The sequence below is a fragment of the Narcine bancroftii genome, chromosome 2 (assembly GCF_036971445.1).
Source record: "Narcine bancroftii isolate sNarBan1 chromosome 2, sNarBan1.hap1, whole genome shotgun sequence".
NCBI classification, from domain to species: domain Eukaryota; kingdom Metazoa; phylum Chordata; class Chondrichthyes; order Torpediniformes; family Narcinidae; genus Narcine; species Narcine bancroftii.
Window position 1 is genome coordinate 222,761,871 of NC_091470.1, and position 14,158 is coordinate 222,776,028.

General features: G+C 44.3%; 1 long non-coding RNA gene across 1 annotated transcript; it reads right to left on the reverse strand.

Moving 5' to 3' along the window:
• Positions 1-756: 756 nt before the first annotated feature.
• Positions 757-6,983, reverse strand: LOC138752618 (uncharacterized). The gene is made up of 3 exons (XR_011350767.1): positions 6,371-6,983; positions 3,565-4,070; positions 757-1,090 (listed from the first exon to the last, which is right to left on the reverse strand). It is a non-coding gene; the product is annotated as an uncharacterized lncRNA (long non-coding RNA).
• Positions 6,984-14,158: the final 7,175 nt, after the last annotated feature.

Sequence of the window (14,158 nt, forward strand, 5' to 3'; positions counted from 1 at the left end):
TTGGTTTGGATCAACAAGTCTTTGGTTCTTTCGATGAGCTCTACACAGAGTAAAATCAGACATCAGCGGCATAGCACCTTTAGGTCAGTTGAACTCACGTCAGCATCATTATTGAATTTCACATGTTGAAAGTTTCTCCAACTTTCTCTTACAACCTCTGAAATACAGCAACTCTGAAATTATCGTTTTTTTCAGTTTGAAGTTGTCTATCATAATCCCAACTTTTTTATTCAAGGAAGCAAACCATTTGACAAGAATTGTTGTCCAGTTTTATTGATCATAAAGATAGTGGAGGGAAAACATTAAGGAGTTCTTAATATTTCATCCAATGACTGCAAAGAATATTCTTTATAGCATTATTCCTCATTACAACAGGGTCAAAAATTGAAAGGATGCCCATTGACTTTGAAAGATTTTGTAATCTGCTTCTGAATTATCAAAAATAAAAACAAAAAATTCATTGACTTTACAACTTTGTTTCACTCTACCCATCAATCTATTTGCTCCAACATAAAAATCTGGACTCTCTTCGGTTGCATAGTACCAAAATATTTACTGTAATGAGCATGGAAGCAAGCTGTTTAAAATGTATCAAATTCATTAAAGACAATATGAATGCTATGTTTAGAATCAAAGAGAATCAAGGCTTGACACATGTTATTTATAAACAGTGGTCTTTATTTATGCACAGGACCATTCACAAAAGGCCACACAACCTTCAGATGAACCTAAAATAATTTAAAAATTACTACACATCAGGTGCACATAAATTACTGCTAAACATTCTCAACTCCCAATTGGGTATGCAAGGGTTAAACACATCCATCCACAGACACAGCACACTAATGAACAATAAATTGATTGCAACTAGAAAGTATATCAAATGAACCTGGACTCCCGTATCAACCACGATGTGGATCCAGGACGGGCCCATTGCAGCCAGCACTCCAGAGCTGCCTGTAGCCTGCAGACTAGAGTTCAGTGATCATTTCCTTGCAGCAGCAAGAACAGAGATAGAGAGAAAGGGAGATCTCCACGGACTGCTTTTTCAATGCAGGGCATGTGAAGACCAATCACGTGTCAGCCTCACCTGTGGACAGATATAACTATTGGTTGGTACCTGGAGAAGCAATCACATATCAGCTACAACGGCCAATCATGCATCAACCTCATCTGGGTAGATCTAACCCTTGATTGGCAGATGAGATGAGTTTCGACAAGTTTCCAGTCGGAGAGGTCACATGATCCCCCACAATCCACATTACAACCAGTTTCCAGATGGAGAGGTCACATGACCTTCCACAATCCACACTACAGTAGATGCATTAAATACACAATATCTAAGTATTCATAGTAGTTGCATCTCACCAGCAAAGTTTTGAATTCTTTAACAGGTGAATCTGATTCCATCACTTAAAATAAAACAATTGTTTCTGGGTTAGAGTAGTTCACTTTATTTGAGTACTTTTTAAGGATATCACCTTAATGGTTTTAAGATATTCATTGGTAAATTAGGATTTTTCTTAAACATTAAGGAGGAGCAAAATGTGCCCATCTGTTTTGTGTTGTTTCTCTTTTAATTATTTGTGACCACCTTGTGCGCTTTTAATACTGTCCAAAAATTCAATCTTCTGATTGAAAACTTTTTAAACTACACTTCAGTGGAAAACAATGGAGACCACTGGCATCTCTAGGGGAGAGTGGGGTGTGCAGATCACCCCAGGTGACACCACCAAAATGACAGTCCATACAAGTTTTGTGCAGTGTTTCAGCAGAAATTTATTATTTTTTTATAAAAATCTCCCTGCAGTTAGTTATAACAACAAAAACATATTTTGTAAACCCATCTTACATGCATAAATACACCCTCAAGGTTAAAACTCAATCCTAATTTACTCTCTGAAGCTTTTAATGCGCTCCAGTCAGAGCTGTCATTATTACCCAATTACAATGCCACTTCAAATCATGTGGTTTTGCCTGTACGCGGTACAAGCAAGCGCTGTTGTTTTCATTGCTGCCAGAGATTTTATAGTTACTGCTTTCATCAAATTTTCTGGTGTTTTAGACAAAATAATGTGGTAATTAATGTGATAGTACAGATCTATCACCAATGTATATAGTGTATATAGTTACAGTATCTAGACTGTGCTTACAGCGATTGGCTGAGAGCTAAGCCACGCCTACTGTCTGGGCCTTAAAGGGTTGTGTCCCTAGCCAGGTCGGATCATTCCGGACTGGTCGGCCACCTGTGAAGAGCTCCTGTCTTTTGCTAATAAAAGCCTTGGTTTGGATCAACAAGTCTTTGGTTCTTTCGACGAGCTCTACAATTAGTATTTATGAACCTACATCAATAACTGTTTTGAGAAGGAAGGAGTAATTAAAGGAAAAGAAGGATAAAAATCAAAGCCAACATAATTTTGATATAGTTCTTAAATGTTTTTATTTCAAATTGTATTGTTTTCTTGCTGAATTTTCACTTCAATCGCATGGAACTATGTAAATGTAAATACATTTATTCTGTGCGTATGATATTGTAACTTAAAGGTGTAATTTTAATTAAGCTAGTTGTTTATCTCACTACTATTGCCATTACATTCCGTGATATATATTGGAATTATGATTCATGAGTAACGTTAGTACAAAAACAATTGCTAAAGATTCTCTACGTTTGGGAATGGAAGGAGGTCCATGGGGGGGTGTCGGGTGACACCATGAGTTACTGCACTGGGTGTCACCAACCCTAGTGACACCACTGATCGAGACACCATGTTAGTTAGAGCCAATGTTCTTGTGATTTCTTTGACAACTTGCAATCTATGATTTGAGGAGGTATCAATGGGAATTACAAGTCCAATGTCAACTCCTCCAAGCTTTTAAAAATCACAGCCAGGCTGCTTGTTAAGCAGGCAATGAACATTATTGACTCCTGGCACAAAAATAGTCTTATTAAGGATCAATAATCCATTATTAAGCTGTTTAAAGGAAGACATTTGGTGTAAATGTTTTTATTTTCTATCACATGAGCATGTTCATTTATTCTCTTTGCTCTAAATAAAACCACATAACAAGTGGAAAACCTGCTGACAGATGAAACACAATTTCAAAGGGGGGGGGGGATGGGAAGAAGTAAAAAGAGAAGCCAACCTGGCTACCTACATGATAGAAAGATACATGAGCATTTTAAAACTGTAACAGGATGTGGTGCGCTGTTAGCCAGAATCAGACACACACAAGGTAAAGACTGTACAACAGGCTTTAATCCACAAAGACTTCCACAGAGACTGGCTGCTTGTAGCAGCAGTAACTCTGAGTGAGGCTTCGGGAGGCCGGCACAGGCTTATATCCCGGAGGGTGATTGACACCCAAGCAGGTGGGGCTTGATCCATTCAGGCTGACTGATTGACAGCTGGCCAGGTGTTGTCCTGTCCCCTTACACTTCTGCAGGTACAGAGGTTTCCCTCTGCAGTAGGCCAGTGATGTACCACCACATTCACCCCCTTCTTTAAAATTGTCCCGGGGGGGGGGGGGGCAGTAACAAGGAATCATACCCACTACTATACTTACAGATTGAGACATTTCAGCAACTGGCGGGGTCTCTGTGACCATCGTAGGACTGGCTCTTGGTCACTGGTCGGAGGTGAAGTGGGGGGGCTGGTGGCAGGGGTCTGTGTGACTGGTGTGGTGCCACGTGTGGGGTGGCTGAGGAGGCCAGGATCGATGTATGAGAGTTGTATTGGATGGGTGGGGGGTCAGGTTCGTCCCCCAGGGTTGAAGTTGGCCCCTGGTCGTCAAGGATGTTCTGCGTGCCCCATAACTGCCTGGGGATGGGGATATATGACCAGTTGGCGATGTCCTGGGCTGAAAGATGCCATGGGGTGGTGGGTGCTCCTGCTAAGTGCCAGGTCCCTGCTTGAGACTGTGTCCCCCCTGCCACTGCTGAACCTAATGTAGACGTAGTTGCAGTTTGCATGAAGGAGGAAGATCTGCTCGACCAGGGCAGGTGCTTATGCAGGAGCACTGGTCCCAGGGATGTGAGCCACGCTGGGAGGGACACTCCAGTCACCGACTTCCTGCGGAATGAGAACAGACTTTCATGAGAGGTCCCGTTGGTAGCCGTACACAGCAGCGACCGAATGGTATGGAGTGCCTCGGGCAGGGCCTCCAGCCAGTACTCAACAGCCCACCGTTTTTACTTGAGAGCCAGGAGACAACCCGTTTTCGCATTCCACTTGCCCATTGCCTCTTGGGTTATAACTCGTCTTGCGACTGGTCACAATGCCCCTTGCTGTCAGGTACTGGCGCAGCTCGCCACTCATGAAACTAGACAACCAGTTGCTGTGGATGAAAGTGGGATAGCCAAACATAGTGAAGATCTGCCCCAGGGTTCTGATGATCGTGACCATGGAGGTGTCTGGGCAAGGGATAGTGAAAGGGAAGTGAGAGTGCTTGTCCACTACCGTGAGGAAATAGATGTTTTGGTTTTTGGAAGGCAGGGGCCCTTTGAAGTACATGCCAAGACGCTCGAAAGGCCTAGTGGCCTTTACAACATGGGCTTGGGGCGGGTGGAGGAAATGGGGTTTACACTCCGCGCAGACCCGGCAGGCCTTGGTCATGTCCCTGACATCCCTGATGGTATACGGCAGGTTCCGGGACTTAATGAAATGGTACAACCTGGTGACATCCGGATGGCAGAGGGACTCATGCAATGCCTGCAACCTAACATCATGCATAAGCGCACAGGTCCGAGAGCGGGCATCGGGGGAGTCGTTAAACTTCCTGGGGTGGTACTGGATGACGTAGCTGTAGGTTGCCAGTTTGACTCTCCAGCGCAGGATCTTGTCATTCTTGATATTGATCTTGTGGGTAGTGTTAAACATGAATGCCACGGCCCTCTGGTCCGTGAGGAGGGTGAATCTCCTGCTGGTTAGATAGTGGCACCAGTGGTGGACCTCTTCCACATTAGCCTGGGCCTCCTTTTCAATGGCAGAATGCCCTAGCTCAGAGCCGTGGAGGGTCCTAGAGAAGAAAGTGACGGGGCACCCCCCCTTGGTTGAAGGTAGCGCCGAGGGCTACTTCAGAGGCATTGCTCTCCACCTAGAAGGGGAGTCCTCATCCACGGCCTGCCTCATGGCGTCCATGATGTCCTACCTGATACGGATGAAGGCTGCCTGTGCCTTGGGTGTGAGGGGAAAAGTTGTAGCTTGGGCCAATGGGCGGACCTTGTCCGAGAAGTGAGGAACCCACTACAAGTAATAGGAGAATAAGCAAAGGCACCTGTGGAGGACCTTTAGCGTGAGGGGAAGAGGTAGCTCTTTTAATGGGTGCATCCTTTCTGGATCTGGGCCAATTACCCCATGGGCCATGATGTAACCCAGTATGGAAAGGCAGGTGGTGCTAAACACATATTACTCCTTGTTTAAGTGAGGTTCAGCTCCACGGCCATCTGGAGGAATTTTCCCAGGTTAGCATCATGGTCCTGCTGGTCCTGGCCCCAGATAGTGACATTATCCAGATACAGGAATGTCGCCTTTAGCTTGTGCCGGTCTACCATGCGATCCATCTCCCACTGGAAGACGGAGACCCCATTCGTGACCCCAAAAGGAACTCGGTGGAACTGGTACAGGCGCCCGTCTGCCTCAAAGGTGGGATAGGGCTTATCCTTCTAGTAGATGGGGATTTGATGATAGGCCGACTTCAGGTCAATCATGGAGAAAACCCGGTAGTGGTTTATCTCATTGACCATGTCGGCAATCCTTGGCAAGGTGTAGGTATCCAGTTGGGTGTACCGGTTAATGGTCTGGCAGTAATCCATGACCATCCACGGCTTACTTCCCCCTTTGACCACCAGGACCTGGGCTCTCCAAGGGCTGTTACTGGGCTATGACACCTTCCGCCAGGAGTCATCGCACCTCCGCCTTGATGAAGTCTCTGTCTGCAGTACAATAGTGCCTACATCTGGCAGTGATCAGCTTGAATCCTAGCTTAAGATGTGGGAAGAGCACTGGTGGGTTGTTGCATAGTGTGGAGAGGCCGCTGGTTGGCCAGGGCTGGTAGGTTGGTGTGCTGTCTGATGTGAGTGGTGGTTGGGGCCCCCAAAGGCAAGGGTGACATTCTGCAGGTAGCACTGAAAAATCAGGCCCAGGAGGACTGGGCCACAGAGTTTGGGCATGACTAGGAGCCTGAACCCTGTGTATGTCTCCCCTCCCACAGTTATATCAGCTGAACAATGCCTGAGGGTACCAACAGTCTTATCCTTGGTGGCAAGGGCAATTGAGCAGGTGGTGAGATGGACTTTTAATCTCAGGGAGTGGGCCACGCTTGGGTGAATGCAGCTCTCGGTGCTGCCACTGTTGAACAGGCACTTTATTACCTGTCCGTTGACTTGCATGTCCATCATAGAGCGTCTGAGGTCATGAGGGATGTCCCTGGTCAGCGTGGTGGCAGCCAGGACTGTCTAGGGTTGGAGTTGTCACTCTCCAGTTGTGCACAGCGATTTATGGCATCTGGAGACATGGGGAGTGTCTGTAGGGCAGCCTGGTCATCATCTGAGTTGACCACATCGACATCGGTCATGGGGTGTGGCGTACGCAACCGATGATGACTGGAGGTGTGGGAAGCGTCAGTAGGGCAGCCTGGTCATCGCCCCCGTTGACCACATTGATGTTGGTCGTGGAGTGCGGTGTGCAGCAGCCGATGGCGTCTGGAGGTGTGGGGAGTGTCAGTAGGGTAGCCTGGTCATTGCCCATGTTCACCACTTCATTCTCATCATCGTCAGGGGCCCTCTGTGTCGGCCGCTGCCTGGCCCAAGTGTTACAGAGTTCTGTGTTGTGTATTGGCCTATGTGTTGTGTGGTTTTATGTTAAAAAATGACAGTTTGCCTTAGAGACCCAAGGTGAAGGTGGACTGCTGAGAGAGTGGGAGACAGACTAGGCATCTGCAGAAAATGAAAAAAAAATACTGGACTTGGATGATAAACCCCCACTGGGGGTGCTGTGGAGTGGAAGAAGGCCCAGAGCATGAGTCATGGTCTGGAGGATAGTTTAGAATGTTGGGATTTCAAAAGGGATGAACGTTCCGAAGGCAGCCAGAAGGATCCGGACCAAGCCAGTGTTACCTCTCTCTGCAAGCAACACAAGAAGACAACTTTGAATTTTATGCTCTCTCTCTCTCTCTCTCTCTCTCTCTCTTTCAAAGATCTTTTGGCTTCAGTTTACCAAACAAACTGAATTTTGTTTATGAACTTTGCTTCAGTTGAGATTGAAGTTTTGTGTGTTTTGTGTTTGTTTTGTGTCTAAGTTTTTCTGTGGGCTAGTTGGATATATAACTTAGACTTTAATTACATATGTTATATTTAGGCTGGGTATTTATTAGTTTTACACTGTTATAGAAATTTGCATAGTAACCAGTGGGCATTGTTATAAAAGGGAGATTTTGAATTAAAGTTTGAAGGTGAATTTTTGTTAATAAAGTAATTGTTCATCTTTACCCCTGTGTGATATGCCTTTTTTGTGGTTGCTGGTTTGATCTTGTAACATAATTTTGGGGCATCATATGGGATCAAACTAATTTGGAAGCTTTAGGGGCGATTGACGTGCTTAGTTATCAGTTGTCTGAGTTTGACTCAACCTCCAGCTTGAAATTAAAAATAAACAGTGAGTGTATAAATCACCAGCAGAAAAACTAGCAACTATGAATATTGATCAGTTCATAGCGAACCCTTCAGTGGTTAATTTAAAAATGGCTTAAAAAGTCAGAACTGATGGTTATAGTTGGCAAGTTGAAAATTCTTACAGTAAGAACTGGGATGAAAAAAAAAGGAAATTGCCCAAAAGATTGTTAAGCACTATGTAGGAAAGGGGGTATTTTAAGTAGCTGCATTAGAACAGTTTCCAAAGGAGAAAACTTCAGAGGAAGTAAAGTTTGCTTTGAGAAAACTAGAGTTAGAGGAAAAAAGAGAGGCAGAAAGGAAAGCCAAATGGAAAGCAGTAAAGCAGGCAGAAATGGAGGAAGGAGCTGCCGTAAGAGAGGAGAGGGAGAAAGAACAGAAACATGAGCTAAAACTAGCTAAATTGAGGCAGACCCTAACCCAAGGAGAGGGAGAAGTCCAAAACCCACATGCTGGTGAGGAGGAGAGGTTTCTGGTCAGTAGAGAAGTGAGGTTAGTTCCTCCATTTGAGGAAGCTGAAATTGACCAGGATTTTCAGCATTTTGAGAAAGTAGCTGTAAATTTAAAATGGCCACCAGACCAGTGGTCACTCCTGCTACAAAGTGTTCTCAAAGAGAAAGCCCAACAGGTGTACTCGTGTCTCACTGTACAACAAGCAGCTGATTATGAATTTGTAAGGCAGGCTATACTCCGATCTTATGATCTAGTCTCAAAGGCTTATAGATAAAAGTTCAGGAATTTATAAAAGGCAGCAACCCAATCTTACCTGGATCTTTCTTATAGGAAAGTTGTGTGTTTTGATCGGTAGTTTACCACAATGAAAGTAGAAAATTACTTTGATTTATTGATGGAAATCATTCTGATTGAGGAGATAAAAAATTCTGTTCCTGACGATATTCAAGTGTACTTGGCAGAGAAAAATATAAAAACTTGGCAAGAAATAACTAAATTCGCAGAGGAATATGCTTTAAACCATGAGTCTTAGTGGACATGAGGGAAAACCTTTCAAAGGAATACTGCTAATAATCCAAGTAGAGTAGAAAGAAAATCTAGAAGTGAGGGTAAAGGAAGAGAGGAAGAGAAATGGGTGAAGGAAAAATTTGTGTGTCATTTGCCACTATTGTAAGAAGCCAGGGCACATAATAGCAAATTGTCCTGTACTGAAAAGGAAGAAAGAGAAAGGGGTGGTGTCAGAAATAAAACTTCTCACACATGAGTCTCTTTAAAACTGATGACACGACAAGCTTTATTTACAAGTCTGCAGAGTTGGACTCAACTGGCTTCTCACCAGTTAAGCCCCGATACATACAGTGCATTGATTTTTATACCCTTATTGTTTGCCCTTCCCCTTCTTATTAATACTGTTTTAATTGGTTAGTATTACAAAAGCATTCTAAGTATAACTGCATTTTTAATTATCACGTTCGTTACGTACGCTGTGAACTCTACATACACTAAATCCTGTTTCTCACCCTTCTTATCAATCTTTTGTCTCCTGCATGTCTCTCACTATGACCATGAAAATATAGGTTTAAAAAAACATATTCAGCAGAACCTTTTGTCCTTGGCTGCTAGTAAGCTCCCTGTCCGTTCTGGCTTCCCTTTTTATGATTAATCATCACATTTTAACTTAAGTCATTTTAACCTAAATTCTCTATATAACAGGTGGTACCATCTGCCTGTGTTCAGAATGAGAAAGTTAGGGATATTTTTAAACCATTCATGACTGAAGGTTTCATTTCGGTTAAAGAAGGATCCAATCAAGTGCCAGTTAAAATCTTGTGGGACACTGGAGCAGCCCAATCGCTTGGATAAAGCAACGTTTTGAATTTTGGTGAGGAGACCGATACTGGAGATGTGTATTTAATTAAAGGCATTGGTGGTGAAGTAGAGCCTATACCTTTGCATAGAATAGTGATGAGATCAGACTTAGTTAATGTCCCGGTTACGATAGGGATAAGATCAAGTCTGCTAGTGAATGGAATTTCTCTTTTGTTAAGAAATGATTTAACAGGGGGTAAAGTCATACCTGGAGTGAAACTCACAAGTCAGCCATTGGTTTATGAATCTGAAAAGTATTTGGAAATCTACCCTGTGTGTGCCATTACTAGAGCCATGTCTAGAAAAAAGGTAGAGGGAGAGAAAGTCTGTGATGATCCTGTAGTGGAGGCAAGCATTGAGGACAAACCAAAGGATCCTGCTTTGCTGTTGTCAAGAGAAGAATTAATAGCCAGACAAAAGCATGATCCTGATCTTGCTGGGATAAGAGATAAGATTCTGTCTAACCAGGAAATTGAAACTGTGCCAGTAGGTTACTTTGTTCAGGATGGAATATTGATGAGAAAGTGGAGACCACAAGTGATACCTACCAGTGAAAACTTGGCGGTAATAAGGCAAGTTGTAATTCCCAAAACTTACAGGAATTAAATATTATAGTTGGCTCATAGTACACCTTTGGGAGGGCATCTTGGAGTGAAGAAGATGGTAGAAAAGATAAGGAAACAGTTTTATTGGCCAAAATTATGAAAGGATGTTGTGAACTTTTGTAGAACCTGCCACACTTGTCAACTGGTGGGCAAGCCTAATCAAGGACCCCCAGTGACACCTTTACAACCCATCCCTGCATTCAGGGAGCCCTTCTCAAAAGTGATAGTGGATTGTGCTGGTCCATTGCCAAAAATCAAAGCAGAAAATGAATATTTGTTAACACTCATGTGCACAGCTCAAGGTTTCCAGAGGCTAATCCCCTGAGAAACATTAAAGCAAAAATTATTGTGAAGACTATGCTAAAATTTTTCACACTCTTTGGCCTACCAACGTAAATTCAATCGGACCAAGGGAGTAATTTTATGTCTGGAATATTTCAACAGGTGGTGTATGAATTGGGAGTCCATCAAATTGTATCATCTGCCTATCATCCTGAAAGTCAAGGGGCCTTGGAAAGGTTCCATTTAACTATGAAAAATATGATGAGGGCTTATTGCATGGAAAATAATAAGGATTGGGATGAAGGAATCCATTTGTTATTGTTTGTTGTTAGAGAGGCAACTCAGGAGTCTCTTGGCTTTAGTCCATTTGAGTTGATGTTTGGTCATGAAGTCAGGGGTCCATTACTATTGTTGAAGGAACAGTGGATACATAATGATATTCAATCAAATCTGTTGGATTATGTTTTCAAATTTAAAAACATATTACATCAGGCTTGCGAGATGGCAAGGAAAAATTTAAAAACTGCTCAGGGGAAAATGAAAATTCGGTATGATCAAAAAACAAAAATTAGTGACATTAAATCTGGCGACAAAGAATTGGTTTTGTTTCCAATGCAGTCAAACCTTCTGCGAACTCAGTTTTCAGGACCATATAAAGTGAAATAAAAAATTAACCAGGTCACCTATGTAAATGAGATGCCTGATCGTCGAAGAGAGACACAGGTCTATCATGTGAACATGCTTAAAACTTACTTTGAGAAAATGACTAAGGATAAAACTAGGATTCCAACTGAGATGCATGTTATAGAGGAAAGTAAGGAGGAGATAAGTTTTGTGGAAGGTCATGGAGCATAGAAAGTGATAAGCCCCAGGCTGGAAAATTCTATAGTTTTGCGAAACTTAGAAACCAATTAATGCATTTGACTAAATCATAAAGGGAAGAAATGAAGACATTACTTATGAAATGTAAGGATATATTCCCAGATGTTCCAAGAAGAACTACTGTGGCTTGTCATGATGTGGAGGTCAGTGATGCTAAGCCTATTAAGCAGCATCCTTACCAAGTTAATCAGGAAAAGAGCAGATTGTTGGATCAAGAGGTGGATTATATGCTCAAAAATGACATCATGCGATAATTGAGTTCAAATTGGAATTCACCCTCTTTTCTGGTGCCTAAGCCACATGTGCTGTGCAGTGGAAGAAGGCCCAGAGCATAAGTCATTGTCTGGAGAACAGATTAGCATGTTGGGCATTTCAAAAAGGATGAACATCCCGAAGGCAACCAGAAGGATCTGTTCCAAGCCAGTCGTTCCTCTCTTTACAAGCAACACAAGACAACTTTGAATTTTGTGCTCTCTCTCTCTCTCTCTCTCTCTCTCTCTCTCTCTCTCTCTCTCTCTCTCTCTCTCTCTCTCTCTCTCAAAGATCTTTTGGCTTCAGTTTACCAAACAAACTGAATTTTGTTTATGATCTTTGCTTCAGTTGAGATTGAAGTTTTGTGAGTCTTGTGTGTTTTGTGTTTGGTTTGTGTCTAAGTTTTTCTATGGGCTGGTTGGAAATATCACTTAGACTTTAATTACATATGTTATATTTAGGCTGGGGAATTTATTAGTTTTACACTGTTATAGGAATTTGCATAGTAACCAGTGGGCATTGTTATAAAAAGGGGGATTTTGTATTAAAGTTTGAAGGTGAATTTTTTCTTAATAAAATAATTGTTCATCTTTACCCCTGTGTGATATGCCTTCTTTGTGTTTGTTGGTTTGATCTTGTAACACAAAATGGCGGCAGCACGTGACGGCCCACTGCATGGCTGGGCCTCCTTCCCCAGCCATGTTTGTTGTGCCGGGGGAAGTGACATTGTCACGGCCGGCAGCGGTGACGTCATTACGTCATCCGGAAGTGATGTCACACCGTGAGCCGGAAGTGATGTCGCAGTAGTTCTCGTTGAGCGGCGCTGACGAGGGTGGGGGCTGGTCAAGGTGATTGGGGCACACGCTGTGATCGTCGCTGGTGGAGCTGGATGCTGCACCATCGGAGTCGAGGAAGGCAGAAGTTGTAGTGGGGATAATGGCGCCACCCTGCACTTGCATGTGGAGGGGTACGGTGGGGAGCTGGGGAGGTCGTAGAGGGCCACTAAGCTGCTGACTGGTTTTGCGAGGCACACTTTAGCAAAGTGACCTTTCTTGCCACATCGGGAACAGTACTGGTTCCTAGCTGGGCAGTCTCAGCACAATCGTCCGTCTGATCCACACCAGGACCCACAGCACCTGCCACAGTGACGTTCTTCTCCCCAGCTTGGTCTGGGGCTGCAGATGCAGTGTGAGAGGCCAATGAGGGAGCCTGGGGGAATGGAATCGAAGGCTTCAATGTGCAGGGCTGCTGTTCCAGGGTTCAGACCACTTCCACTGTCTTGGTCGGGGCGTAGATATTATCTTCCAGCAGCTCCTGCCGGATGGACCTCAAGTGTAGCCCTCAGACAAAGGCGTCCAAGATCAGCCTCTCGATCTCCTCTGTGCCTACCCCGGGTTCAGGCAGACACGGTCATGCCAACTCTTGCAAGTGTACCAGGTAAGACTCAGCCGTCTCCCCGGGTTGCTGGGCTCGGGTGTTGAGGAAGTACCTTGCACAGACCTCATTCATGGGGGGCTTCTACAAGTTCTTGAGAGTGCCCATTGCGCTCTTGTACATGGAAGGCGTGGGGACCCAGCTTTGACCGGAATAGGACCAGCCTCATCCGAGTCCAGGATGCCTCGATGATTGCCTTGACCGCGTGCCGCCAGATCTTGAATCGTGTTTAGGCTTATGGGTGGCGTGGGTCGACTTCGAGGCTCCCTGCGCTCAGGAGTTTTTCCATGGCAGCCGTGGGAAAATGTTGTGGATTAAATTGTGGTGCGCTGTTAGCCAGAATCAGACACACACACATGGTAAAGACTGTACAACAGACTTTAATCCACAAAGACTTCCACAGAGCAAGGTTGGCTATAGCTGCAGTAACTCTGAGTGAGGCCTCGGGATGCCGGCGCAGGCTTATATCCCGGAGGGTGATTGACACCCGACCGGGTGGGGCTTGATCCATTCAGGCCGATTGATTGGCAGCTGGCCAGGTGTTGTCCTGTCCCCTTACACTCCTGCAGGTACAGGGGTTGACCCTGCAGTAGGCCGGTGGTACACTCCTTCAGGTACAGATGTTGCCCCCTGCAGGAGGCCGGTGGTGTACCATCACACAGGAACCTGACTACAATTGCTGGGAATGCCAATGAGGACAACTTCTTACACCCAGAGCCACCATGGCAGACATCGATAATGAAATCCACCATGTCCAGCACAGCCTTTCGTCAGATTGAGGATGAAAGCTGCAAATCTAGCACAAAGCACAATGAGCAGTAATGATCCCTATCCTTTTATGTGCTCTTGACCACTGCACCACATACAGCTAGCACCTCAAAAGAGTGGAGAAAGATTTCCAACATCATCTCAGCAAGATCCTCCAAGTTAGCTTGTAGATAGCACCCCGATGTTCTCATGCTCTCCCAGGATACTAATCCTCGCACTCAGGTGCCAATTACCTTCAGTTTGTTCCAGGGAACAGGCCACATATTTTCCAACCCCAACACCTAATTCCCAAAATACACATTATTCCATCATGGCTAGAGATCAGCAGCAAAGTGAGGTGAGAAAATGATTCAAAAACACTCCAAAAGCCTCCCTGAAAGATTAAAACATTCTCACTGACTCATGAGAATTCATGAAGGACAGTTTCTTTCCTTCTGTTATCAGGGTC